This window comes from Dasypus novemcinctus, chromosome 9 (assembly GCF_030445035.2).
Source record: "Dasypus novemcinctus isolate mDasNov1 chromosome 9, mDasNov1.1.hap2, whole genome shotgun sequence".
In the NCBI taxonomy this organism is placed as follows: Eukaryota; Metazoa; Chordata; class Mammalia; order Cingulata; family Dasypodidae; genus Dasypus; species Dasypus novemcinctus.
The window spans coordinates 93,051,378-93,074,963 of record NC_080681.1 but is presented as its reverse complement, the minus strand read 5'-3'; positions in this window follow the sequence as shown (position 1 = coordinate 93,074,963).

The window sequence follows — 23,586 nt, the reverse complement described above, 5'->3', positions numbered from 1 at the left end:
CACAAACGACTGGCCGGCCCTCCTCCTCTGCACCCTGCCGCGCCCTCCCACAGGCTCTCAGGATTGAAGGGACCTGGCCGTGGAGGACTTGCTGGGGGCTAGCGGGGTTTAGGGGGCTAGGGCGGGAGATAGTTGACTTTGGCCGCAGGTCTGTCTCCAACATATTTGTGGACTTGGCTTGAAAGGCACAGAGGCTATATATTTAGGGGATTTGAATCTCTGGACTGACAATATGATAGCCAGGCCCTGAGCCTCAACAGACTTCAGCTCCTACACTTTGATTTATTGGACTTACCCCACTCAGCTAACATGGAGGTGAAGAAGGTCAACCACCACACCATGGAGCCTAGAGTGCCTACAACTGAAAGCAGGAGGAGTGCATCCAGTATCCATGTGGAATCTAAGCCCCCACTTGACATAGATGTGCAATGCACACAACCAATCCAATGTCCACAGAGAAAATGTGGCATTGATGTGGGAAGGGTGGCCATGGTGGCTGCTGGGTGCGGGGAATGGGAGGAAGAGATGAGATGGGGAGGCGTTTTCGGGACGTGGAGTTGTCCTGGGTGGTGCTTCACGGTCAATTACGGGACACTGTAGATCCCCCCAGGGCCCATTGGACGGAACGTGGGAGAGTGTGGGCTATGATGTGGACCATTGACTATGGGGTGCAGCGATGCCCAGAGATGTACTTACCAGGTGCAATGGATGTGTCATGATGATGGGAGAGAGTGTTGCTGTGGGGGGAGTGGGGGGTGGGGGTGGTTGGGTTGAATGGGACCTCATATTTTTTGAATGTAATATTTTTTAAAAAAATGAATTAAAAAAAAAAAAGAAAGGCACAGAGGCTGAATGGCCCAGGCACGGCTGTGAGCAGCAACCCACCATCCCATATGCACTGCTTCAGGCTGAACCCACTGATGCCCACGGATGGGAGGTGGGCACAGGCTCAGAGCAGATCATGGCCACAGATGTCAGAGCCCCAGGATATCCCGATGATACCAAGCCTGAGCTTGGAAGGGAGATGGGGCAGGCAGTGTTCTTTGATCTTCCCTAAGAGGTAGGTTCAGGACAGGGTAGGAGAAGGCCCTCTGCTTGGGAGGCAAGCCCTGAAACTCCCTGGAGCTGCCCACCCTGTGGTCTGCCAGGGCCCTGGCCAACTTAGTGGCCAGAGATTTACAGCTGAGGCCAGGATCTGGCCCGAGGGTGGCACAGACAATAAATGGAAGCTCTGGCCTGGCTTCTGGCTCTTGCAGTGCCCTGCTCAGCCAGGCCCAGGAGCTGGGGTGGGTGGGTCACCCAGGAGAAGCCCAGGACCGCTCTCCCTCCCTGTGGGAAGTCTCTGGGTTTGACAAGGCGCTGGGGTCTGGAGACTAAAAGCCTGAGTTCTGGAAGTCCTGCCTGGGTCCAAGTGCCGGGTCCAACTTTTCTAGTTGAGGGAACTTGGGCAAATGCCCAACTCTGTGCCTTGGTTTCTTCATCTGCCCGGTGGGGTTAATGGTTTTCCTGTACCAGGGACCCTTGTGAGGGTTCGGGGAGTTGGCTAAGGTACTTAGGCCAGTGCTTGGGGGGTGGGTTGCTTTGGCCTGAGGCCCCACAGATGAGCAGAGGTAGTGGGCTGTGCCTGGGCTCCATGCTTCTGCCCCTTTGTGTCCAGCTGAAGGGGGAAGGGAGGATCAGGCTGCTCTGAATCAGACTTGCCCTGCTCAGTGGGCACAAAGGGGGCAGGCCAGGGCCAAATGGGGGGATGCAGGGGCGGGCTCAGGGATGGAGCTTGAAACCAGCCTCCCACCCACGCTTGCCTCTTCATCCTCACCAGGACACTGTGACACAGGTGCTGTCATTCTCCTTGTCTAAAGATGAGACCCTGACACTCAGACACTTCCCAGGTCACACCACCTGCAAAGGGCAGGCAACACTGAACCAGGCCTTTCTGCAACCTGGAGCCAAGCCCAGGAGTGCTGTGTTCCTCAGGAGGACACCAGGCCTGTGGCCTGGGACAGGCAGGGTGCCAGGAGCTCCTAGCAAACAGCAGGTGCTCACCCAGGGTGAATTCCCTCTGCTTTTCTGCCTTTACCTCCTCCTCACTGCCCAGGCTGCCCAGGGCCCCGCAGGATGCCAGGCAGAGGACTGCCAGGGCGGGGTAGGGTGGGAGCAGTGGGAGGGCCAGGGCCCCAGGTGAGCCCCCAGCCCCACCCTGGAGGAGGCTCGGGAGACAGGCTGGGGGCTCTGTGGCTGCCTCTCCTAGCAACAGGGCCCCGGGGACCCTGCCTGTCTGCCTCGGGTGCCCCGGGGAGCCCTGCTCAACCGCCACCCCCAGGAGGAGTGTCTGGCTGGGAAGCCCTGCCAGGGGTGAGGGGGTGGGACAGAAGGGCGAGGGCAAAAGTCCTAGCCAAGCCCCCAGCAGGGGGGTGTAGGGGCCCCCACCCAACGGGAAGACCCTGCCCCTCTTCTTCCCGGCCTGCCAGCTCCCTTTCTTTCTGGGTCTGTCTCATCTCTCTCTCTGATCCTTCGTGTCCCCCTTTCTCTTTTCCTACGTCAGCCTCTCTCCTTGATTCGCCTTTCTTTGTCTCTTTCTATTCTTCTGCCTCTGCCTCTTGAGGCTGCCTCCTCTCTCCCCTCTGCTCTCTCTCTCCTCTCTGCTCTTGCCCTCACTCTCTCAGTTTACACCTTAGCTTCTGTGCTTCTCTCTCTCCCCTGGAGGCCTCTCTCTGTGTCTCTCTTTCTACCCCCTGCATGTTTTATGTCTCTCTTTCATATGTCTTTCTCATGTCTCTCTCTTGCGTGCCTCCCTGTCTCCCCCATTTCTTATCTCTCTCTTGTGCACCCCATCTGCCTCTCCATCCCTCCATCCTTATTCTCCTCACCACCAGACTAGCTTCCTTCCCAGTCCATCTCCCGACCAGTCCAGGGGTTTTGAGGGTGGCATGGGCACTGGATCTCCAGCCCTGTTTGGGGCTCACACCATGGGATGCACATTGGGTCATGCGCTGAATGGGGAGACTAGAGTTCAGCCTGTGACCTGGAGCTGGCATCTTACTCTCCCAGACCTCAGTTTCTCCATCTGTTAAATGGGGCTAATGGTCCAGGTGGGAAGCTCTAGCTTGCTGTTGGTCACAGGCTGCAATAGAACTGGACTGAATGTTAGGCCGAGGTGGCGTGGGGTATCTTCTGGAGAAAGGGCTGCATGGGCAGCCAGATCTCCGCCCTCCCGCAGGTGGCTCTTTGCCTGGTGCTGCCTCCCTCTTGTGACCCGCCTTGTCTGGGCAGGCTGGATCAGATCTTGGCGCCCCTGGGTAGCTCTGGCTGCATCATGACGCCCCCTGGTGGCACTAGGTAGGCACTGCTGCCACACTCCATCCCCCTACCCAGTAGGCGGGTCCCCTGGGCCCTGCTGAGCCAGGGGTTCTGGAACTCCAATAGGAGCTAAGCTCCAGTGAGTGCTTGCTATGTGCCAAGCGCTCTTCTAACTGCTTTCAGGCCTTGTCTCATCTGATCGTCACCATCTCACAATGAGAAAACTGAGACCCAGGGTTTTAAACCCAGGCAGCCTGATTGCAGAGCCAGCACACTTGGAATTCTGCTTCTAAAACACCTCCCACCAGAAGCCTACAGTTCCCCCATCATTGATGACTCATTCCTCGGGTGGACTTTTTTGGTCTTACAAATATGTGTTTACACTTAACTTTGCGCAGGCAACATCAGAGTCAAAGGAGCCCATAGAATCCACCTGAATGGAAGCTGAGGCCCAGAGATGGGGTGTGACCATCCAAGGTCACACGTGCGAGTATGTGGGTATGCGGGTGTGTACGCAGTGTGGGACTCTATGTCACAAGCTGGCTGTCTAGGAGCCCAGCACCTGTGAGACCTTTTGAGACAGGGACATGGGACCCAGAAAACCAGTTCAGCCTTCTGGGGCGCAAGAGGCCACAGTGGGTGGAGGCTGGGAGCCCTGAGGCAGGATCGACAGAGAAGGTGGCAGACTAGAATTCCAGGAGGAGGCGATCTCTGGGCATCCTGTCTCTCGAAGAAACCCCCCTACTCCCAAAGTGGCCAGTATACCACCTGAGGGCTTGGAGGTAGGGCACCTGTCAAGTCTATAGGTGCCCAGGGCCTAGCTGTGAAAGATCTGCTGGGGGACAGGGGAGCCCTAAATGATATACATTTTCAGAGGTTCCCAGGTGATCCTGACATTGTCAGGATGCTGACCAGTAGTTGGAAATCATAGCTTGAGGTTCTTTCCAACCCTTGGTGTCTATGATTCCAAAATCCTGAGATTCTCCGGGTAGGAAAAGTCCTTTCAGCTTGCTGCCCACCCTTGGACAGCAGAGAAACTGAGTCCCAGAAAGGACAAATGACTTGCCCATGGCCTTGCAGGTAGCTTGCAGCCAGAGATGGAACTGGAGCTGAGCCTGGGCTGCCAGGCCAGGGTCCTGGCCCCCGAGTGGCCGACTTTGTCACGTACCAGGAATTTCCAACTGTCAGGGGTTGCTGGAGAGATGGGCAGGGCCCCCCACCAAGGGTATCCTGAGCTTGCAGCTGTGGGTTCCCCAGGTCTCCAGGGCTGGCTGGAGGCCATCTGGGGCCATTGGCTGCTGCAGCACATTTCCACCCCAGCGCCCCAGATTGAGCCCCTGCCGTGCACTTCTGGCCATCGGCCGCTGGGCGCCTGGGGCAGGCTGATCAGAACGCTGGCTGTGGCCGTAGCCGTGGAGCTCTGCTGAGCTGCTGCCACGTGGGAATGCCCACCCTGAAACCCCTGCCCGCGGCACCTCATTAAGATGCCGGTGGTGCAGGCAGAGCCGACAAGGCCACCGGAGAACAGAGCGGAGGGAGGGAGCCCACTGCCAGCCAGGCACCCTCCCCGCCCCCACCGGCTCTGGCCTGCTCCCAAGGCAGCTCCCTGCGCTCAGCCTCCCCCTGCCCAGCACGTTCACCACTAACTCTCCCTTCCCTTTCCTCTCCTCTTTCCCTTCTCACCTCCTCCCTCTTCCTTTCCCTGCCCTTGGGACCCCTGCTGGCCTACTCCTTTTCCCCTTCTGCCTCCTTAGATGCTGAGCAGGCTTGGTTTGAACGCCAGCTCCTGCTCCCCCATGCCATAGCTCTGTGACCTTGGACGAGCCTCTTAACCCATCTGAGTGTCAGTTTATCACCTGCAGTTATTATCGTGGGTGGGCTGTGAGGATTTTTAAAACATCTATTGTGGGCTGAGCATTTTCTCTGCCAGACACTGTGTGTGTGTTTTACAATTATTTCATTTCATCTCCAAGAGCAGCTACCATCACCAACCCCATTTTACAGATGAGGCAACTGAGGCCCAGAGAGAGGTACAGGCCTGCGCCTGGTTGCCTAGTTGTTAAGTACAGAACCAGGCTCTAGGCTTTCTGGATCTGAGCTCTTTGCCAGGCAGTAGGGGAGCGGGGAAGCAGGGCAGGGCCATAGGTTGGGTGTGATCTCACCAGGAAGGGGCACACCCAGGTGTAGGAGTTCCAATCCCGGCTTTGGAGTCGGGCCTCAGTCTCCTTAGCTGTAAAATGGGGGAAGTGAGGACCATCCCTGGGTATAACAGTAGGACCGACCTCATGGAATTGTCAGAATTAAAAGAGTCATATGGGGGGGCGGTGAGGGCACCCATGGGTTTGGGGCCTGGAGATGGCGGCTCTGGGAGACGTCAGCATGTCGGAAGGTGCAGAAGAAACAGGGAGAACCCCATTGCTCCGCGGTCAGGGATGGGCAGAGGGTCCTTTTGGGGGAATAAGGAGTGGCCAGAGAAGAGGGGTGAACCCAGCAGGGTGTGGGGCCCCGGAGCCCAGAGCCGAGGCTGCAGGATGGAGGGTGGCCAGTAGCGCTGTGGGGCTCCTGCCTCTCGCTCGGGTAGGACGAAGGCGCTGGCTGGATGTGGCACTGGGCTCCGCAGTGACCCAGGAAGAAGGGCTTTGGCGGAACATGGGGTGGACCACAGGGGACAGGGCAAGCGGTGGCGGGGGAGGAGGTGGTGACGAGGGATAAAGGCAGCACGTTTGGAAGTACCGCAGGAAAGGGGAGAAGGGTGGGGCCTGCTGGAGCTGGGTGTGGGAGCCGGGGAGGGCTTTTTCAAACCTGCTGACAAAGGCGAGCGTGCTTCTAGGTGGGGTGGGCGAGAGCAGGGAAGGGAGGCCAGCGGGGGCGGGAAGGACAGGTCCAGGCCCTGGGGACAGATGGGCTCTGCAGAGGAGGGCCAGCTGGCTGTCCCACAGCGGGGGCCTTGGAGCATGGGGTGGGAGCCCTTGGGGTCCAGGCTGGGCAGGAAGAGAAGTGCACCCAGAAGAGGGGATGAAGGGGTGGGGCAAGGGGGTCAAAGAGCAGAGTTGGGGAGTGGAGGCCAGGCCCCGGCGGGAAGAATGGGGGCGGTGGGCAGAGAGGCCAGCACTGCCTAGGAGGACATATCCAAGGGCCGAGATCCCCGTGCAGGGTGTGGCCTGGGTGTGGGGCAGGCACAGTGGAGGAGGAGGGAGGAGACGGCTTGGGACCAGGGGCCCCGGGACGGCCGCGTCACCGGGGGACCCTGGAGGCCCCAGGATGGAGGCAGGAGCCAGGTGTCCAGGTCTCTGGGGAACGAGGAGCTGTGAAGGGAGGGGAGGGGTGGTGCGGAGGCAGCTGGCGGAGGGGGTGCTCAGTGAGCGCGGGGAGCTCTTGCCCCAAAGTGGACGAGGGATGCCTGCCTGTTGGATGACGGGTCTTCACATTTTTGAATTCTAGAATCAGAATCTTGGGCTGATGATGGCTGTGTTATTTATTAAATTCTACATTCATAGGACCCGGGCCCAGGCCTCTGGAGGGGGAAGCCCCCGATGGGGAGACCACCTGTCACCTTGGGTGGCCTTACGGCAGTCGCTGCACCTCCTGCTTCACCTCATGGTCTCTGGGATGACGCCCTTGACCTCACGGGGGAGGGACCCCAGTGCAGATCACTTGCACCACGAGACTCATCGGAGGCGAATTCCATCTAAGGACCTCGGGCCACCCCTGGGGCCCGCGAGCGCCATCCCGCCACATTTCTGCTCCCGCCGGCACAGGAGCCGGGCCGTGCCTCTACTGCCCTACCGGCCCCGCCACGCCCCACCCCTGGCAGCCCTGCTGGGGACAGGGCACTCCTTGGCGCGTGTCTCGGAGCCCCTGGGGGGCCCTAGGGAGGCTGGGCGGGTGGAGGAGCGCACCTGGGCTGGCCTCCCCTGCCCTCCTTGGCAGAGGCTCTTGGGTGGCCGTCACGTCCCCCAGGTGCCCCGAGGCTCCAGCTGGCAGCGCAGAGGGCGGCAAGCCCAGACTCTGGCTGGTGCCCCGTGCCCCACCTCGGCCTCCGCGGCTGGGTTAGTGGCTCAAGGCTCTGGGCTCCTGACGTGGGTGGTGCCCTCCCCTTGCCGCCACAGGCCCTCCAGAGAGGGCCAGGGCCACCCATCCAGAGAAGGGCCTGGAAAGCTGGGGGCGGCTTGGCCCAGGAGCCCCTGAGACCTCACCATGACCCCAGATGAGCCCTGGATGACCCGCCATGGTGTCATGATGATGACCCTGTGCCCAGGCTGGCCCCCAGAGGGCCCACTCCCCTCCTCTCCCCACCACACCCGGCCAGCTTCCTCCAACTCAGGGACCCCACCCCGGGCCCGGAATGGTGTGCAGGCCCAAGGGAGGGGAGCGGACAGGGAGTGTCCAGCGCACACACGGAACCCTCCTCCCAGAGCCTGGGATACCTCCCTGAGCAGAGCCCCCTTCACGGTGCGCATTGCTCAGACACAGCCCCACCCCACATGCTGCAGGGCCCCTTGCTCTCCCACCCCACCTCGGAGCCTTCACTCAGGCGGTACCTGTCCTTCCTTCTTCCCTGTTTTCCCTTGAAGGCTCAGCGCAGGGATTACCTACCCTCAGACCTGCCTTGGCACCCCGGGCTGGTCAGGCGCCCCAGCCCCAGATCAGCTGCACCTTTGTCTGTCTCCCCTTGGAACGAGGCCTGGGGCTCACTTGCCGGGCCCCCCACCCAGCGGGAGAGAAGCCGCGCCCGCGCAGGGCCAGCTCCACTGTCTGAGGTCCTGGGGCTGCTCCTCCTCCAGGAAAACTGGTCTCCCCAGAGACACAGCACAGGGGAGCAGAGCGTGGATTCTGGGGCCAAAGAGCCCCAATTGTGAGCTGTGTGGCCTCTGGCAAGTTACCTCACCTTTTAAAAAGATTTATTTATTTATTTACTACCCCCTCTTCCCCTCCTCCTGCCCTGCTGTTTATTCTGTGTTGTCTTCTCTTCTCATCTCATTTTTTTCTCCTCTAGGATTCACTGGGATTCGATCCTGGAGACCTCTGATGGGAGAGAGGTTCCCTGTCAATTGCACCACCTCAGTTCCTGGTTTCTGCTGTGCTTCACCTTGACTCTCCTCTTGTCTCTCTTTTGATGTGTTGTCATTTTGATGCATGACTCATTTGTGTGGGGCACTGGCACACCATGCGGGCACTCATGCGGGCACTGGCTTGCTGCGTGGGCATGCTTTCTCTTCTTCTCTTGCACCAGGAGGCCCCAGGGATTGAACCCAGGTCCTCCCATATGGAAGGCGGAAGCTCTATCACTTGAGCCAATCCGCTTCCCTCACCTCTCTTTTGCCTTACTGTTTCAGAGGCCAAGAACACCACACGGTGTGTGAGGCCCTGAGGTTAAGGCCAATAAAGCCCTGACAGCAATGCTTGGTGCACGCGAGAAGCTTTGGTCACTTACTGGGGTGATTACTTGGAGGTTTTTGGTCGCTTACTGGTGTGATTACTTGGAGGTTTTTGGTCGCTTACTGGCGTGATTACTTGGTGGAGGTTTTTGGTCACTTACTGGCGTGATTACTTGGTGGAGGTTTTTGGTCACTTACTGGTGTGATTACTTGGTGGAGGTTTTTGGTCACTTACTGGTGTGATTACTTGGTGGAGGTTTTTGGTCACTTGCTGGTGTGATTACTTGGAGGTTTTTGGTCACTTACTGGCGTGATTACTTGGTGGAGATTTTTGGTCACTTGCTGGTGTGATTACTTGGAGGTTTTTGGTCACTTACTGGGGTGATTACTTGGTGGAGGTTTTTGGTCACTTGCTGGGGTGATTACTTGGTGGAGGTTTTTGGTCACTTGCTGGTGTGATTACTTGGAGGTTTTTGGTCACTTACTGGGGTGATTACTTGGTGGAGGTTTTTGGTCACTTGCTGGTGTGATTACTTGGAGGTTTTTGGTCACTTACTGGGGTGATTACTTGGTGGAGGTTTTTGGTCACTTGCTGGTGTGATTACTTGGAGGTTTTTGGTCACTTGCTGGTGTGATTACTTGGTGGAGGTTTTTGGTCACTTGCTGGTGTGATTACTTGGAGGTTTTGGTCACTTACTGGTGTGATTACTTGGTGGAGGTTTTTGGTCACTTACTGGGGTGATTACTTGGTGGAGGTTTTTGGTCACTTGCTGGTGTGATTACTTGGAGGTTTTTGGTCACTTACTGGTGTGATTACTTGGAGGTTTTGGTCACTTACTGGTGTGATTACTTGGTGGAGGTTTTTGGTCACTTACTGGTGTGATTACTTGGAGGTTTTTGGTCACTTACTGGGGTGATTACTTGGTGGAGGTTTTTGGTCACTTGCTGGTGTGATTACTTGGAGGTTTTTGGTCACTTACTGGGGTGATTACTTGGAGGTTTTTGGTCACTTACTGGGGTGATTACTTGGAGGTTTTTGGTCACTTGCTGGTGTGATTACTTGGTGGAGGTTTTTGGTCACTTGCTGGTGTGATTACTTGGAGGTTTTTGGTCACTTGCTGGTGTGATTACTTGGAGGTTTTTGGTCACTTACTGGGGTGATTACTTGGAGGTTTTTGGTCACTTGCTGGTGTGATTACTTGGTGGAGGTTTTTGGTCACTTACTGGGGTGATTACTTGGAGGTTTTGGTCACTTACTGGCGTGATTACTTGGTGGAGGTTTTTGGTCACTTACTGGGGTGATTACTTGGTGGAGGTTTTTGGTCACTTACTGGCGTGATTACTTGGTGCTTCCCAGGGCAGGGCCTGGCCTCTGCAGCCAGGGGTCCTGGAGGGTGGTGGGCAGACTAGGGCTTGGGCTTTTTGGCAGCTGGTCCAGGGACGGCAGGTGGGGTGAGGGGAGGAATAACCCGCCCCTCAGTTACCCACTGTGTCACCAGGGCAAATCGCCGAACCACTCGGAGCTACTATCTTTGCAGGTAAAATGCTTAATAATAATACTATATTCAACTTATTCATGTGTTCATTCAGCAAACATTTGCTGAAGTCAGATAGTGCTGCTGACGGATAAAAGGAGATAAATTATGGATAAGGGCCTTGCCAGGGGGTGGACGCAGGTGGGCTGCGGCCCCTGCACCCCTGTCGGAAGGGTCTAGCGTCTACTCCGGCTCAGCCCCGCCCCTCCTGTGCTGAGTCCCACCGAGGCCACCTCCCCTGGGCTCCCTGCGGGGTGAAGCTCGGGCGCCCTCTCGTGGCTGCAGCCTTCCACACACGGGCCCTCGCTGTCACAAGACTCCCCAACGCTGGGTGGTCAACATGGACGGAGCCCTGGGACCCACTGCCTGCTCCCGGGGCTGCAAAAGAGGCACCCGAGGCCCTGAAAGGGCTGCGACTTGTCCCAGGCCACTCTGCGGATTGGGGCAGCCCTGGCCTCCCGTCCTCAGCCTGGTGTCACCTCCGTGGAGGATGAGGGGACGCATGGGGGTGGGCCCTGCCTATCCCCTCGCCTGTTGCCCATTCTCCCAGAAGCTGCCTCTTCCTGGCAGGACACCCGGGGCAGCCTGGGCCCAGCATGCCTGCTTGCTTGTGGGCAGGCCCTGGAAACTGACGGCTGGTGTGAGTGGGCGTTTGGCGGCACTGCCAGGCCCGGACACTCGCCAGCTGGCAGCCTCCACCCCCCACCCCAGGCCGCCCTGCCCAGGGGGTGCAGTGCCTCCTCGACTGCTCCCTGCTGTCTGCTCCGCCTCAGGTGCAGCCTCTCGCTTGGGATGCTGTTGGATTTGGGCAGGTGCCTGCTCCCTCGGAGATTCAGGCTCCTTCCCAGGCTCTGGAGAAAACAGGTCTCACTCTTCTTCCGTTCAGGCTGTCAGACTGTGCCGGGTGGGGTGTGTGTGTGTGTGTGCACAAAACTCCAGAGTGAGAATGGACCAAGCTTGGGGCTCCCTGCTGACCCTTAGACTGTCTGGGGCACAGATGGCAGAGGGTGGTACTCTGTATGTGTGTATACTTTTTCACGTGACCATGTCTCCACATGCCCATTTACAGGGATTCATGCTTCATTCATTCATTCATTCATTCATTCATTCATTCATTCATCAAACAAGCTGATTAGGCACCTGAGCCAGGTCCTGACCATGAAATTTTCACAGGGGGAGACAGATCAGAAAACAGGCAAATGTAGAAGGGGGTGCTAAGGGGGCTGTAGGAGTCCAGAGGAAGGGCCAGCTGGAGGGTCAGCAAAGGCTGTGACACCCAAGGAGAGTGCTGAGAGGCAAGTGGGGATTAGCCAGGCCTCCTGTGGGCCGGGCACCTGCTGACGCCTTCCGTGAGCAACTCATTAGGTCCTTATTGACTACCGGTCATGAGCAGCCGGTTTCCCACACGAGGAAAGAACTCAGGTGATGTGACTCATCCAAGGTCACACAGTCCCCAGGTGGCCCACCGAGGCTTCAGACCCCAATCTGGCTGATTCCTAACCCTGTATTTTACATTGCTTGGCTTCTTGGGGTCCCAGTGGGGTAGGCAGGCCAAGGCAGGGCGCCTAGAAGGCCAGCTTATGGGGGCAGTAGAGGGGGCGAGGGGAGCAACCCGGTCAGACTTGGGTTTGGGAAGGACCCCGCTCGACAGCTAATGTGATGAGTGTGTGTGCTGGTGGTGGGAGCACACAGAGCAGGAAAAGTGGTGACAAGGACTTGGCAGGAATCCAGAGGGGCAACGATGGTGGCTGGATTCTGGTGGGGCAGAGTAGGATTGAGAAATGACGGGTGCTGAGGATTTCGGAGGGGGCGTTGGCAAGACTGGGTGGTAGACTGGATGTGCGGGGTGGGGACGAGGGAGGCAGCAAGTGTCTGGCTTGGGCGCTTGTGTAATTGGAGTGGGGGGGTTGAGATGGGAGAGAAGAGCCGGCTGGGGAAGGCGGGGCGTCCAGCCTTGGACTTGACACCGGGGCAGAGCTCTGCTCAGGGGCTGTTCTGTGCTCGCTTTGAGCTGATAATGCACACCCCCCCCATGCTCCTCCAGGGTGCCTGGGCCAGTGCCCAGCTCGGCAGCTGATGGGGAAGAGTCAGGTCTGGAGGGCCGTGTCTGCTTCCTGCCTCGGCCTGAGCCCTGGGCCGAGTTGTCTCCAGACCTGGGCTCAAGTGCCCCTGCAGTGAGGGCAGCCCTGGGGGCCATTTTACCAGAGACCCAGCTCTAGCCAAGCTCCCTGGAGGCCAAGTTCCGCAGCGCTGCGTGTGCTGCTTCAGGCCTCCCAGAGTGGACAGAGGCCCCCCTCCCTCAGAGAGGATACCTCACACCATCTACTCTCCCAGCATTCTGTGCAGCCCCCTTCCTGCAGCCTGGAAGTCCCACCTGATGTCTACCCCGAGTCTGGCTAGATTATAAGTTGCTGGTACCTCAATTTCTTCCCCATGGGAAGCTGGGTGCCCTGCCAGCTTTTTGGAAACTCTGCTCTTTCTATTCCCAGCTGGCAACACGCCTCTTTCAAGCCTCTCTAAGTGTTCCCTCCTTCATGAGCACTGTGCAGTGGACCCTATCTAAATTGCTGGGTATTCCCAGCCCCCTCTGAGCCTCGGTTTCTTTATCTGTCCAATGGGATTAGAGTACCCTTCCTGGCACAGCCACAGTGGGACAGGTCCCTATGACAAGGGAGTGGCACATTTCTCATTGTGGAGGGTTCTTGTTGTCCTATCAGGGTCTCCCCCTGCAGTGTGGGGGGTGGAGGCCCGCCTGTCAAGGCTCTGTGGGTCCCTCCCTGGGTGGGGAGGGGGCCCTCCCTGGTAGGCTGCCAGCAGCTCTTCCAGGCTAATTAAGTTTTTTGAAGCAGCTGTGGATGGTGGATTAACGAGCAATTGGCTGCGGAGCTATGATCAGTGCCAGCCCCCGGCCCCCACACTGGCGCTTGGCAGCTCTGGAAACGCCAGTGAGCCTGGCCTCCCTCCTAGGGCTGAGCGCCCAGTGCCAGGCTGGGGAGCTGCCCTGGACTGGGCACCTGCTTTGCGCCAGGCCGCGGCCTGCTGTCCTGTCTCACCCTCCTGGGCGGGAAGGGGGCAGGGGTGGCCCTACTTACTGGGTCAGAGCTGAGGCTGGTAGAGGGCAAGCCTGAATCCCAGACCTCCCAGCCCCTAAGGGACCTCCGGCTGCTCCCAGGCCACCCCAGCTCTCTGCTCTGAGGGGCAGGCTGCGTCCCTTTTCCAGCATTCTTGTGCATCTTTAGCAGCAGTGAAAGTGCTGAGCCCTTGCTGACCACAGCCAGCTCTGCTCCCGAGGGGTGAGTGGCTGGGGTCCTTGCTCCCATTTAACGGATGAGAAGGAGGCCCAGAGAGGGGCCAGAGCAGCCGGAGTCACGCAGCGAGTCACCCGGTGAGGTGGGGAGGGGGAGGGGGTCTGGGAGTCTGTCTCCCGCCTCCTCTGCGAGCTGGGCCATCGGTGAAGGCCATAGTTAGGCCGCCTGGTGTCACCCCCACGTGGAGCAGATGGGACAGAGGGCCAGGGCAGCCTTGGAGGAATGGTTTGTGTCCCCATTCCAGGCCTCTGCTTCCTTTTCCGTAAAATGGGGGTGATAATGTCCACTCTGGAAGGTTGTGGCCAGGTGATTCTAGAACACATGGTCTCCTCGACTCTTCCCGAGGTATCTTGGGAGGGGCGTCCCACGGCCTTCGCCTCTGGAGCCAGCAAACTTACCATCAGGGACAAGTGACAACCGCTCCGAGCCTCTGTTTCTCATTTGTGAAATGTGAGCAAGATTAGCACCCACTTTGGGAAAAGAAAGGAGGTTGTGCTCCCTGAATGAACCTGTGCCCCTGCCCCTCCCAAGAGAGGAAAGTGCAGCTCAGAGAGGGGAAGGACTGCTACCCACCCACAGGAAAAGGCACCCCAGGCACACAGTAGGTGCTCACCCCTGCTTTGAGCAGCTTTTAGGGAGCTTCTACCGGGACAGCCTCTTCTTAACCAGGGCCTGGTGCACAAGGGATCAATACCTGGTGCTCGATGAGCTCGTCCCATCCTCCTCCTCCTTCCCACCACCGCTGCCTTCGTGGAGAGGCAGGAAAGCAGAGCAGCGGCCCGAAGCCTGGCTCTCGAGCTGCTCTGGGGTCTAGGTCGAATCCTAGACTTCACTTCTTTTCTGAAGAATGCCCTTTTGACCTCTGAGATGAAGTAGACAAGGCTGAGAAAGATGATCCGCTATAGTTCAGGTCTAATTCTTGATTTTCCCCAGAATTTAGGCTCCTTCTCCCAAATCTTTCTCAATCCCCCATAAATAGACTCTCAACCCCCCCCCCCGACTCCCCCTTGAGGATCCGCAGGGGAATGGAAAATCACATACAATCAGTCTTACTGGGTGCCTGGTGATTTCTTTGCTCTTCCTAACAGCCCTCTGAGGCAGCCATCAGAGCCCACACTTCACAGATGAGGAGCCTGAAGTTCAGAGAGGCAGACACACTTGTCCAAGGACACACGACCAGGAATGATGAAATCAAGGACTGGACCTCAGCGAGGGCAAACCCAGGATCCTAGGGGTGGGAATTGGTGTTCCGTGGCATTTGGGGCCAGCTCATTCTGTGGAGCCAGAAACAGGCTTTGGCTTCCTGGAGGAAGAGACTTCGTATCACCCACAGCTGCCCCAGAGGCCTAATTCAAAGGCAGTGCTTTCCTTTCACGAAGCTAACGGCTTGCAAAGCAAACCACCGCACAGCCCTCTGCAGTCTATGCAGTACTGTTTGCCAGCCTCGATAGACCCATTTGCTTCCCAACAAGTTTGGGAGGCAGGAATTCTTCTCAGCCCCAGTAACCCACGAAGAAACGAAGACAGAGAAATCAGAGGAATCCTTTGGGGTGGAGAGGGATATGAAGCTCAAGTAGTCGTTAGCACAACGTGGACTGCCTACGGTGATGCGGCCAGGGCTACAGGGTGTTCCGGGCATCGTTCCATTTAACGTTTACAACAAGGCTGGGAGAGTCGACGCTGTTATCATCTCCATTCCACAGATGAGCAAATCGGTGCAGAGAGGTGGAGACACTTGCTCCAGGCCACAGAGCGAGTCAGTGGCAGAGGATGGCGAGGCATCCACACGACAGCCGTGAGTCCCGCAGGTGAACCTCCAGGCTCTGACTGATGGGGCTGCTGCTTTTCAACTGAACCCGTCTCCTCAGGAGCTCCCAGTCCTCTTTCCAGGGCAAGGGGGTGACACCCACATCCTCGGGGGCCGTGAGCAGGGGCTAAGTTCTCCCCAGTGATGTCCTCTGGCCATTTCAAGGACAAAGACTGGGGAGCACTCCCTGGTGGAGGCCAAAAGAACGCTGGTTGGGGACCCAGCCTGCAGCTGCCTCCTGCTCTCATAGGCGCAAAGATCCCCCCTTCAAGAGGAACACTGAGTCTAGCGCCTTCAACACTGTCCTCCCAGTCCTGCCCGCCATCCCACCTCTGAAGGACAATCCTAAGGGAATGTTTCAGAATTTGGGAAAAGCTTTTGGCACAAAGGTATTCATCGCCTGCTTGTTTAGAATAGCAGAAAACGGGAACAACGGAGGTTGTAAAGCACAGAGCAGCCTCTCAGCAGAGAAGGAACTTAGAATGAAAGGGAAATGCTCACGAAATCGTAAATGTGCCAAGCAGGGGACATGGGAGTGTGTGCTAAAGCACCTGGGGAAACAAAGGCGTGAAAGGAACTCACCAGAATGTGAAAAGTGCTTGTGGTGAGACAGCGCTGTGCGGTTTTTCTTTTATGCTTTTGTGTGTATACTTCCTGAACTTTATTTAACGAGTATTAATTTTATAGTGGGGGTGAGGTGGGGAGACACACACGGAGTGCTTCATTTTATGCAAGTAAAACTGCTTACCAGGATGAAAACGAGCACCAAGCGAGTCGCCCTGGTGGGGTACAGGTTTTCTGCCTGCCAGATCCTGCCAGGCAGAGAGCCGTTCAATTTCCTAATGCCGCCCTTCTCAGAGGAACACCGGATGTCTTGGTGGAAAATGACGTGCCAGTGTTGCCAGAAATTCTTGCCGAAGTACTTGCAGCCTTGCCTCAGGCCTGGCCGTGGGCGTCTGGACAGTTCCCTCCACATGTGGCTCTTCTGCCATCTCTCCAAGCTGCAGAATCCTCTTCTGCATGCAAGCACATCCCCACTTATGGAAACTTCGGTGCCGGCCGGGGCAAAGTGTGCCATGGATGTGACATTTTACTGGGTTGATGTCCATGTTCACGTGGAGGCAATCTAGCTCATCCGACGGGCTTGACCAGGGAATTTCATTACACTTGATGCCTCCCGGGCCCAGGAGCCCCTTCCAAGTCCTGCCAGCTCTGATATTCCCTGTGGCCAGGGAAAACCATAAGTCCCGGAGACCAAGGAAGGAGCGCAGAGCAGGCCAGGGCAGCCCCCGGCCCTCTGCTCCGGCCTCCCCAGGCCCTGTTCCTGGGCCTCTTGTGCCCTCAGACCCTGTTCCTTCTTCCCAAGGCCTGCAGAGAAGGACCCAGGGTGTTGAGAAGGCCTCCCGGGTGGGCCCCTGTCCTGGCTGGAGAGCACCCTTCTGAGAGGCAAGGGGATCCTTCAGCAGAGTCTCCCCTGCCCTGGTTGTGGGAAGTAAGCCTGGAGACTCCCTGGGGAGGGGAGCCTGGGGGTGGGGGGTGGGGACCTGGAATGGAGCAGGTGGAGGTGTGGGATGAAGGCAGGGAGTGTCCTGTGTCCCATGCTTAGTCCATTCCCACCCACATTCTAAGGAGAGGGTAAACCGAGGCTTAGTATGGGCCTTGCCCAAGGTCATCCCATCTGCAGCAGAGCTGTTATTGTTACCCAGGGCCTTAGGCTTCCCAGGGAGGGGGCAGGATGCCCAGAAAGGACCCCCTCACCCCTGGGGAGTATTTTTCCAGCGGTCTCTTTTGGCCCCAGATGGACCCATTCCAGAAAACGAATAATTAATCTGTTCCAAGGCACTGCTGGAAAGAGCACAGGCTCTGGAGTCAGATTAACATGACTTTTACTGTCTGACCTTGGGCAAGTCACTTAACTTCCCTGAGCCTTTCCTTCTTTGTAGCTGGAGAAAAAATATCAACCTCACAGGCTTATTTTGAAGCAAAGGGACTTTCCCTAAACACAGGAAAGAGAAATTATATAAGAAACTAAAACTGTCCCTTGTATCAAGTGAAGAGCCTGACGCCAAGAGGGTGGCAATGACTTATCCAAGATCTCTAGGTACTAGGTAGCAAAGTCTGGATGTGAACACAAGTCTCGCTGGCTCCAGAGTCACCAAGAGCAGTGGCTTTTGCCAGGCAGCCATCCTGGGTCCGTCCTCACCCACTCTGTGAGTTGAGCCTTTACCTACAGAGCCACAGTTCTCCATACCTGTGGCAATGGCAGGACCTTGGGAGGTCAAGCACCATACCTGGCACCAGGGGGTGCTCAACCCAAGTTAGCGGGGGGTGGGGGGGGGGTGGGGGGGGGTGGGGGGGGTGGGGGGGGTGGGGGGTGGGGTTGGAGGGATTGGGATGGACAGGCCCAGGGGTGGGGAGTCAGTGCCAGGCTGTGCCTGGACTCACTACTTGGTTGGTCAGCAGGAGGTGCACCCCACACAGGGCCGGTGAGTCTTTTCAGATCCTGAAACTTCCATGCCTGATCCGGAGCCTAGCATGAGACAGGGGCCTAATAAATGTTCATTCAGCAAATGAAGCCAATCTGGCAAGTGCCCGGGGCTCCAGCCCTCATTGCTGTACTTGCCTGGCTCCCTGTCCCTGCAGGCCTCCTCCTCCCATGGCTGGAAGTCCTCTTCCTGCTCTGAGGCTTGGTGCTGGCATAAGCCGGTTACCAGCCCTACCTGTGTGGGAAGGTAAGGGACCATGGGTCCATGGCTCAGGGGGACGTGGACATCCAGCCAAGGTGGCCCTGATGCCTGACTCCTGCTCTGTTTCTTATGAAGGACTTCCTCCCTTTATTGAGCCCTTATTACGTGCCAGTGTCATGCCTCACCTGCATTATCTCATTTACACTTCACAGCAACCCACGGGGAAAGTACTATGGGCAGCTCCATGTTACGGAAGTGGAAACTGAAGCTCAGAGGAGAAAGAACTTGCCCAAGTTCACGTAGAAAGTAGCAGTTAGGATTCAAACTCAAGACCGTCCTCCTGGACTCTGAACCTGTGCTCTCAATCATGTCATCCTGGGTCCCTTGTGCCAGGGCCCTGCTCCGACGACCTGACCTGACCAGTGGATGCCTGTTTTCCTGCCTGCTCCAGGGTCTCTTCCTGCCTCAGTCATCTCCGGACCTGTGGCAGGGCTGGGCAGGCTCCTGCTGGACACTGGGCCAAATTTCTGTTTTGCCATGCCCCCTGCTGGCCGGGACTACCTCCTCCTCAGCCTTGGCCCTGACCCCTGGAGCCTCCGTCCCCCCGGATTTGGCCTTCCAAGCCCTGCCTCCCCCCTGCGGGCCTCTGGGCTCTGCAGGGTACCAGCCACTTCTGCACAGCCAGGCCTTCCCATCCCATCCCCGAGGTCCAAGGTGTCACAGCTCGGCCCTGCACGCAGCAGCCATCCTGCTGTGGTTCCCGTTCCCTCCCTAACCCCGTGTGACCGTCACCTGCAAGGTCCCAGACCCCCTTGAGCAGGACTCTTCTTGTCAGGGGGCCGCGAACGCTCTCAGAAGCACCCTGGCCCCCCTGCCTTTCCCCCTGCTCCTTTTCGCCGCTGCCCGCAGGCCTGCAGGGATGGGGAGACGAGGGAGGGCCTGGAGGTGGGCCTGGCCCCGCAGGAGGCGTCCTCGTTGGCGCCCTCCGCCAGCTGCCCACTCAACCCTACTACACTAAAGAAGAGAAGCTCAGGTTTTGGAGGCAGGCACTCCCGGGTTCCTTTCTTTACACTGCCACTAACTCACCTGGGATGGTCTTCTCTCCTTCCCTCAGTTTCCTCAACTGTAAAATGCGGTGATCCCTCTTGGGTCCGAAGGGCTCAGCAGAGGGCTTGGCACACAGTTGGCATCGGTACGTGTTTGTGCAATGGACAGAGGGGCCAGGGTACCGGTGGCCTTGCCACGCGGGGCAGGGCCCCGGCTCACCTCCAGGCCGCCTTCCTGGCCCTTTCCTGTCCAGGTCACAGCTCCTCTGCGGGGAGAACCCTGCCGAGGATCCCGCAGGCGCCAGGCTGAGGAGCTTCCTGCAGCCCTTCTGCATAAATCGCTCCTAGTCCTGTTTTCTCCTCTGGGCCCAGCCCAGGTCTCGGGGGCGTGCTGGGGCACTCAGAGTGGGAAAAGGGCAGCGGGGCCTGGAAGTCCACGGATAAGGTTCCAATTCTGGTTCCACCTGTCTTTACCGCGGAACTCCAGGCAAATGGTTTTGCCTTGTCTGAACCTCAGTTTCCTCTTCTGGAAAGCGGGAGTGATGAAATCTGCCCGATAAAGGAGCTCGCCGAGCAGATGAGGTGGCAGGGGGGCCTCCAGCATCTCACACGCAGCGGACCCCTCCCGCACCTCAGTGGCTGCCCCGCCCTCCTCTCAGGGTACAATCTGGGGGGCCGGTTCTTGCCTCCTCCTCCTCCCTCTCCAGCCTTCCCCCCACCTGGGAGGGTCCACCCTCTCACAGCGCTGCGTCTCCTTCCTTGGCTCCCCGCCTTTCCCGCCGGGCGCTAGGCTGGACCACACCTCCATCACCTGGCCTCGTGCCTTAGCTGCCCGGCAGGTCCCACATTCACTCGCTCCCTTCCAACCTGCTCTCCACACAGCGGCCAGCGAGCCTTACCAGACACAACGTGCCGCGCCTTTGCTGAAAAGGCCTGCAGTGGCTTCCCGGTGCTGTTGGAACAAGGACCCACGCCTTGGCTAAAAGCCTCGCATCGTCTGGGCCCGTGGCCTCCCCCACCCATCGCAGGCCACCTTCCCTTTTACTCTGAGCTCCAGCCATCCTGGACTTCTTTTCCTGGCCTCCGCACATGCCATTCCGTGTCCAGAATGCTCTTTCCCACCCTGCCTTGTCATCTAGCTGCTGCCCACCCACTCTCCAAACCTCAGCCCAGCTCAGCCACAGGGACCCTTCCTGGGCTCCGGGCTGGGTTAAGGGCCTTTGTGTTAAGCTCCCACTAGCCTGGGGCGTCCCCTCTGGGCCTTTTTCTTGGTTTCTCACTGAATAAACTTCCTGGTGATGCCATGGTGGAGTCCTGTGACCAGGTGGACTGCAGCGCCCAGGGCAGGCTGGCTCTGGTCCCCACACGGAATCCGGAAGGAGGCAGATGCTCGAGGAATACAGCCCGTGCCCTCCCTGGCCCTCTGTGGCCCTCAGTCGTGTCCTGGGTTTTGCCCATGAAGATGCCCAGGCTGGGAGGCGAGCCCATGACGCGGTGAAGAGCACCCTGGCCTGAGATCCCCGAGGCGTGAGATCTAGTCCCGGTTCTTCTGTGTGATCCTGGGAAAATCACCTCCCCTCTCTGAGTCTGTTTCCTCTCCATAACATAAAGGGGCTGTGTTATAGGAGCTCAGAGTGGGCCCTTCCCAAGGGGCTGGTTCCAGAAAACGTTGTGGAGGCGACAGGGCCCAAGTAGTGTCTTGAGAGAAGGGCAGGGTGGAGCTGGGTGGAGCAGAGTGGGCAGGAGCAGTGTGTGCAGAGTCGGAAGGGACATGGCCTGCGGAGCGCGCCCGGGGCTGCAGGGGAGGAGGGGCCTTAAAGGGAGGGCAGGATGGGGAGCAGGGACCGGAAGCCCCTCAGATGAGTAGACCCCGACCCTTCCCTGAGAGGGGCCGGCCTAGCCCCAAGGCCCGCCCCAGCTAGCGCCTCCAGTTTCTGACTCGGGCTAATTTCCAGCTCCCTGGAGCCGTCCTGCTAACAGCCCCTGTTGTCTGCCGATAATCTGCTCCCTCATCAGATAGCAGCGAGGACGCATCCTCTGGGGAATTCGAGGCTCCTGCCCGGCGCCCTCCACCGCCGGGGGGATGGCATCACCACCCACGAACGCTGCGCTCAGAGGCTCTATCTAGTCTAGAATCTTGCACCCGGCTCTGCCATCCCTCCGCCAGCAGCCCCCTGCCGCCTGCAGTTCCCCCCTCCCCCCCCCAGCTGGCTCCTTGGTGGGGTTGGGGGCTGTGGCACTGGCAGGCTTGGGCCCTGCCTCTGTGCCAAGGCGGGAGCTCCTGGGGGAGCTGAGCTTGGAAAGGGCAGGAACTGGCCGAAGTCAAACAGGGACCCCGAAACAGCAGGATCTGGGGAGCAGGGGTCTCACCCATCTGCCCAGGAGAACCGGCATCCAAGCAGAGGGGAGAGACTTGGGCGGACGAGACCAGCCAAGCATGTATGTGGGGTCTGGGGAGGGGGTGCGGCTGGTCCACCCCTTCAGCCCTGCCTTTACCTGTCTCCCCCTTCTTCCCTCCCCTCCAGCCACACTGGCACCCTTTCTGTTTCTCTATATTTCCAAGTTCGCCCACCGTGGGGCCTCTTGCCCCTGCTGTCCCCTCTGCCTGGAACCCTCTGCAGGCCTCCCTGACCAGCTCTCTCCGGTCACATGCAGGTTTCTTTTCTTTCTAACACTGTAGCTGTGTGAAACAGTTGAGTTCACTTATTTGTTTTCCTGTCTCCCCCACTAGATGATAAATTCCAGAAGAGCAGGGACTGTGTGCAGCTTGTTTGCAGTGTCCCTCCAGGTGCTAGCCCAGTGCCTGAGTCTAGCGCAGTAAATATTGGAGCCCCTGTTCTGGCCTAGAAGGCAAGATAATAGGTCTTTTTCCAGACATGCCTCTGCCTTTGCCTATGTGTGCTCTCTGCCTGGGCTGGCCTACCCCGGGTTTCACTGGGGAGAATGGCTTCAACACCCACTCAGGAGGACAGGGAGGCAAGGTTGGCCCAAGAGTGCTCCCATACATGAGCTGTAATAAAAAGACAAGCCTCTTGTCAAGAGTGTGTATGTGTCTGCGGCTGGGGGGTCCTTGCCCACTGAGTTAGTCTACTCGTTGTTAGACGCATGCTGTCAGAAAGCTCTTCCGTTCTGCCTCCTGGTGTGTCCCAGGAGCGCTGCAAAATCACAGGCTCTGGGGAGAGGGAAGCGAAGGAAGTGAAGGGGTGGGGGTCAGAGGCAGGAGGACCCGGCAGACACTGATGCAGCAGGAAGTTGGTAGCTGTGGTTGCCCAGTATTAGGCGGCTGACCCAGCAGGTAACGCGCTCCCTGCCCGTGGAGGTGTGCTCTCCCAATCGGCCCCCTGCCTACCTCTCAGCTTCTCTCAGGAAGGAAGAGAATATGTCTCCTCCCCAAACCCCCCCTTGCAGGGTTCAGTAGCCAACACCGTGGGCAAGTTTCTCTTTGGGTCTAATGTCAGTGCATCTTTCTGTCCCTAGAGTATGCCCCAGGGTAGCTGGAGGGAAGGGACAGGGTAGATGACTCCCAGACAATTGGGGCACAGTTGCTCAGTGCTGACACTGGTGTGCAGGTGGCAGGGGGGCTCTTTGGGGACACTGGGCAGCTTTCTCTGAGCTGAGTTCAGAAGGATGAGAGGACATGGAACACACAGAAAAAGGGGGCAAGAAAGGGAAAGTGTGTCTCAGGCAGAGGGAGGGAGAAAGAGAGAGAGGGAAGGAGGGAGGGAGAGGAGAATGGCACTATTTATTGCACTAAAAATAGTTGAGTCTATCTGGGATAGAACGACAACACAATAATCATTCATGTTTATTGAGTATGCACTATATGCTCAAGGCTGGGTGGGTCTTGTCTCATTTAATCCCCCAACAGTCCTAATATTACAGATGGGGAAACTGAGGCCAGAGAGGGGAGAGGCCTGCCAAGGTCATAGCTTGTGAGGGCCCCCTCTGGCCCAGCTCCTCCATGGACCAGCCCTTCCTTTGCCAGCAGGCCCACCCCGGCCCCTGCCACCTTGGCCCTCGCACACTAGCAGACACAAGAGCCTGGTTTTCATTGGGTGCTTCGCAGTCGCCTGTGAGAGGCCGTGAATGTCTGAGTGGGATGGGACCTCACTGTTCACCAAGCCTGCTCTGTGGCCGGCTCCTGCCTGGGCCCTTCACACGTTTTCTCACTGAGGCTCCACCACAGGCTTTGAAGGGGACAGTATTACCCTATTTTACAGATGCAGAACCGAGGCCCAGACTGAGGCTACTCAGCATGCTTAGAATCCCACTAAGACGGTTGGGAACTGAACCCAGGTCTCTGTGACCGCAGAGCACTCAGCTTATATGTGCACATCCCTTGACAGTTTATAAAGCACTATTTAACTCCTTAGCTATTCATTCTTTCCTTCAACAAATACCTGTGGAATCCTATTTTTATTACTTTTCTTCATTTTCATACATTTTTCTAGGCCTTAAGGAAGCAGGGTGAAGTCTTTGACCTCATGGAGTTTACAGTCTATTGGAAGAACAGGTATTATTGGCATAA